Here is a 6000-nt window from a genome sequence, read left to right on the forward strand (position 1 = left end):
CCTAAGTTGCACCAAGAAATTAGATTTTCAGCCAGATCCAGAATTGATTTGTATTCAGATCATATTATCTCTTGCATAATAGTTATTTATTTTACTCTTATTCTGCTCCTGGGTTGCTACGTGCTGTTTGAGCTTAATAAATTAATTTTGATTCATTTATTTTTTGAACGTTTTTTTAATCGATTGACTTTATACTAAATTAATTTGAATGTTTAAAATTTTAACATGCAGACGCATCAATCATAAGATAGACGGATTTCAGCGGTTCAAATTTGTTATTTGAAGTCGATTTGACGGATTTTAAATTTGAGTTCATCAAGTTAACTTGATGAACTTAAGAACACCCTAGTTCTACTCACCGGCTATATTCTTTTACTTTTGCTTTGTACTACTCAAGTGCCGACAACACATCACCGGAGTTCAGATTCAGTAAAGTAACCCAAAGATTGAGTTTTAAATTTGGACCGGACGATTCAAATCCGTGATAATCTATTCGAAGTGGAGTGCACGCATCTCGAGAGAAGAGTTCTAATTGCAAAGTAATCTTGAGCGAAATATTCGAATCGGACGGTCCCGATCCAAAACCCAAAGATTGAGTTACTTTAGGGGATCCGGACCCACATCACCGTGGGATTGAAATTAAGTACCTCTTTTATGTTTTTTTTTTTTTTTTGCTTGCATTAATTCCTTATACAGATGATAACATCATCTTTATAATAGAGACTATTATAAACTATCAAGGCTAATTTATTTTCGTTTGATTGATATTGGGTCTCAGGACACGGACTCTTCCCGCTTCAAAGAGACCAATGAAGTCGGTGGAATAACATTATGTTATTAACAAAAAAGAGAACAGATTAAACAGAAAAGGTCGTTGTAGTATAGTGGTGAGTATTCCCGCCTGTCACGCGGGTGACCCGGGTTCGATCCCCGGCAACGGCGAAATGTTAGATATTTATGGTTCAATAATTTTTTTTGAAATAAATTCATTAACCATGTCCACCTTAATAAGCTTAAGTACATACTAGTTTTATCCTAAATAATTTCCAATGTGTTGTGTGCAGTAAGTAACCTATATAGTGAATAATTCTTTAGCAAAGAGATAAAATGGTTATGACTAATAGTATCAAATATCTAATTTGTCACACATTGACAAAATGTATGTAGCCGCTAAAGCAGCCAATTATTGAAGTTTATCATTTATTTTGTTCCAAATCCTTTTATAACTCAGAACATATTTAAAAACACCTACTTCATTTTTTTTTTCGTTTGATTGATATTGGGTCTTGGATTCCCTTGTCAATCGAATTTCAAAATCTAACTTTTGTTATTCTTAGAACCATTGGTTTGTTGGATTTATTGATTATAAGTTTATTGAGCAACTCAACATAAATTGTTTTAATTTTTTTTTTGTAATTGGGCTTCTTTGTAATAAAAATAAATTTAAGACTATTAGTAAATACATTTTTAAGGATATCGGTGAAAAATTAAAATAAAATAAAATAAAATAATATAATATATGTATATGTATATGTATATGTATATGTATATGTATATGTATATGTATATGTATATGTGTGTGTATGCTCACTAGTGGTATGGCAATATACTCTACCATTCAATGCACATGTGACAAAAGTAAAAAGAGAAATCTTTCCTATCTACGAATGTTGTCATTAAAAATTTACAATTTGCATTAAGTAACAAATAAAAGCAATTGAAAGTTGCCACTTCAAAATCTGCACATACAATTGTCACTTAAAAATGTACAATTTGCATTCTTTAATGCAAAAAAAAAAATAACAAATGAAAACAATTGAAAATTGGCACTTCAAAATAGTTTATTCTGCACTTACAATCCTCATCACCGAGCTATAGCCTAAAATGAGAAGATCCCAATCAATTCATTTCAAAAGCTACAAAAACTGCTATAAGGAAAGTCGTGTAATCTTTTTTTTCTTGTATGGGAGAATACCACCTCTTGGGATTGGTTACTCGAATTGGGAGCTTCAAGTATGCTTTCAATCCATCTGCAGATTTAACAAAATAGCAATGATGATGACGAATACAAGTAATGAGCCAGTATACCATTTACTTGGCTATACCAGTAGCATACCTAATAGAATTATTATATTTTTATTTTAGGTTTGTTCCTATGTCACTGTTCTTTGGTTTGTATTTAAACAGGGACTATTCTTCATTTGAGGTTAATCTAATCTAATCTAATAATATGTATGTTAATAGTCCTATGAAACTAAGTTCAGACCAGTTTATGAAGTTTCAAATATAAGCAAAAGATCAAACAACACTAAAAAGAGATGTAAACAAGCACAGACTAACGTTTGCCAACAGTCTTGAATGATTTTAATTAGAAACGACTGGATCCATGTTATTGGGAACCTATTTTTGTACCAAGTACCATTAACTGAATTCAAATCAAAGACAAGGAATCTATTTTTGTAACAAAACAAAACAAGTACCTGCACCAGTGCCTATGCTTCGCGTTTCATAATCCAAGCTTGGTGCAGTGCCAGTGCCTGTGCTTCGCGTTGTACCTGGCATTCAAAAGGTTCATTTCAATACATGAAACAAAGAAGATGAACATGTACACAAAATTAGAGAGCAGTGAGCAATATTACACAGCGGAGGAGAGATGAGAGCAACGGCGGAGGAGAACGCGAAGCACAGGCACTGACACGGCGGAGGAGCACTGGCACGGCAAAGGAGAACGCGAAGCAGAAGCACAGGCACGGCGGAGGAGAACGCGCAGGAGCAACGGCGGAGGAAAGTCGGCTAGGTTTAGGTTTAAGCGAGAGAGAGAAAGAATACTGGTGAATGGCGATGGCGAACCTATAACCTTCATCGTAATATAATTGACGGTCCCTGTTGCGCGGAGATTCGAACAAAAAAAAATCGCGAACCTATCAAATCGAACAAGGGCAGGTTCGAATTTGAAATTGAAATAATTTTGAATCGAACTGGTTTGAATTAATTTCGAACCTAATTACTTTTCGAATCGAATTTTTTTTGAACTTTTTCGAATCGAATTCGAATCGAATCACGAATCTCGATTTTTTTGTGCACCCCTATATGAAATAGAAGAAAAATAATGACAAGTGTCCGATCACGATTTCTCATTTGTCCTAAAGCTATCATCAATATACTTGAATCAAGATTTATCTTGATCTTCTTGGATCTGGCAAGAACCCATTTCTTTGTCTGATTCTATCTTTTTCAAAATTTTATGAACAAGTCTTTTTGGAGTCGCTGGAACAAATATTAGCACGGGTCTCTTTTTTTAATCTCATTTGTAACAAGTCTTTCCTAAAGACCAAACTTTCATTCATCAATTATTCACAGGATAATTTGTAATTGCTGAAAGTAAAAGCATATATGAATTAATTCTTCGGTACGGAAAGTTGTCATAATTATTCACAGGATAGTAATCCTGGTTTTTGGTACCTACCAAGTAGAGCACTACAAATTATGGACCCATTAATAGCATCCCCCTTTCTCAAAACTTCAACACCACTTTTGTTTAGTTGCCTAATTGAGTTGAGGGTGGCATTGGGTTTAATGGTGAAAGATGTATAGAAACACGTCCATTGAATCAACAGTTGAAGCTTAGCTGTATATCTTACACAACTGCCGATTATTGTTGTTTTAATAGGGGGTAATTTGGCTTAACTGCAAATTTGGAGGGCTTCTAGTAATGCTTTCACAAGTACCAGAGTAGGTAAATGTTGGTCTCTAGTCAAGTTCTATGTGCAAGACATTCATTACTGAATTGATATTCCTATCTTATAAAAAAAATTTAGACATATAAAAATGGGACATTATGTATATGCAACTAACACCAGTTATTTGTAGGTTATTGGCTAATGAAACCTGACCCTAGAGGTTATTTGATAGGGTTTCATTCGGGCTTACAAAATGAAAATAAAAATATCTTGCTAGGGAAGGGCATATTTGCCATTTAACAGAGAGTACATATTCTATCAGATCTGGGTCGAGTATTAAGAGTGTTGGGACAAATATAAATGAAATGAATGCTTTGTGTTAGTTGCAGATAAGAAAAATGCTGGCAACAAATGGAGCATATAATGCCAAAAGAATTAAAGAAAATTAATTTACCATGTGCTGTGATCTTTCATCTTGAATTGCGGTGGTGATACCCGAATTTTGTGCAACTCTAACAGTACTATTCGTTGTGTTCACTGACTGGCCATCGCTGCCACCCAATCTATACGTGTCTATTCTCAAATCTTCATTTCTCACTTGGGCATCGACCTATCATATCAGAGATAGCTCAGGTGATTGTTGAGGTTCTGAGTTCAAATCCAAGAAACCAAAAGTTGGAGCTTGGAGGGGAACAAAAACAAAAAAAGGGTATCTCATCAGCCTGTGGGAGATTACAACTGAGACTCCACTTGTATGCACACGTCCTGACTTCTCTGTCGGTGGCACTCTCTACCAAATTACTAAACTTAAAAAATGTTATTAAAAAAAAATAGTCACGTCTGTGCTGATGCAAGAGAGTATATGCTATTTTGAAGCTTTTGAGGGGGAAATTGATTAAATCTTTTCTAAAAGTGAAAAAAGGGAGATTGATGAATTTTGTTCCGAAAGTGAAATCTTAACCCTGTGAATGCTCTGCTCTCAAACTTTAGTTTACCATAAGTACCAGTTCCAGATATAGCTCCACTTGCTTCCTATGATTAAAGAATAGAATAATGCAGAAAACTGACAAGGAAAAAAACCTTTTGTTTACGCAAATATGCCCCTCTACCTACTATACCCTTATCTGATACCGACAAGATCATGAAAAACACCAGATCATTGCCATTCCAGCATAATATGATCATTGGTGTTTTTACCGCACCTACACTCAGGTCCTCATCGCCAGGAGGGTAATTTACAAAAAACTCCCTCAAGACATTTGCCGATTCATCTGAAAATCTCAAACATGTCACTGGGTAATTTACAAAAAGTTCCCTCTCTAGTTATTTCCCATGTTTATCCATCTGAAAATCTAAATACCTAATACATTTGCTCAACAGGTCACAGATAATTGCCTTTTATTAGGTAAAATATCAGTTCTGGCTTTGTATAAAAAATAAACAAAAATTTTCATTTTACAAAAAGAATTAGAATCAGCCTTGAAATATGTATTTTACTGATTCATAATGAACATAGAAATTAACTTACCCTCAAGCATTAACAACTTCAACTTCTCCACTCAGTTCAAATGTTAAACAGCTCCTAACTCTTGACTGTGTGTACAAATTGACAAAGAAAGAATCTCATAGTTAAAAGAGTTGCAATCTATTAAAAGGAATTTTATAGTACAAGGAACTGAACAAAATACTGCAGCTGATAACATCATTCTTCCTTTTTAGTACAAGTATCTGAACGAACTGTCGAGGAATAAATTATTGCACCGTAGATTTCATACCAGTACAAAACCTAACTCATTGGTACAGTAGTTGATATGAGTGAAACCTGTGTGGCAGTACAGTAGCAATGAAACAATTAAATAATAAGTTCATTTCTGTTTAAAAAGCAGTAATTATCGCCTTTATATGCTGCTAAAAAGACAAGTAACAATGACTTAGCAAAGACCTAGAAAAATTGGCATAAAATTCTCAATTTAATTGAAAAAGGCACATTTAATCGAAAAGAACATGTACCTCTGCATTTTTTTACAGGCAAAACCAAAGTCTTGTTGCCAGCAATATTAGCAATTTTGATTTTCTTTACCAGGTATATTAGCAATTTGGAGCTGAACTCAATTATTGAAAAGGAGTTAAATTAAAAAGAACTTACACATAGGGAAGTGAGTGGACCAGCCTCGTAGTTCCCTGGCAGGAAAAAGAAAATCAAAATTAGAACTGAAATCAGTGACTGATAAAAATGAGATGGTCAATTTTACAAATAAGCCTAACATTTCTATTGTTACAAACAATAGTAGCGTAGAATTACCTTAACGCAGATCTTTTT

At 34.1% G+C, this 6000-nt stretch overlaps 1 non-coding gene across 1 annotated transcript; it reads left to right on the plus strand.

The window, feature by feature from the left end:
* Window positions 1–870: 870 nt before the first annotated feature.
* On the plus strand, window positions 871–942 carry TRNAD-GUC (transfer RNA aspartic acid (anticodon GUC)). The gene has a single exon. It is a non-coding gene; the product is annotated as a tRNA-Asp (tRNA).
* The last annotated feature ends 5058 nt before the right edge of the window (window positions 943–6000 follow it).

The sequence above is a fragment of the Carex rostrata genome, chromosome 35 (assembly GCF_964058835.1).
Source record: "Carex rostrata chromosome 35, lpCarRost1.2, whole genome shotgun sequence".
In the NCBI taxonomy this organism is placed as follows: domain Eukaryota; kingdom Viridiplantae; phylum Streptophyta; class Magnoliopsida; order Poales; family Cyperaceae; genus Carex; species Carex rostrata.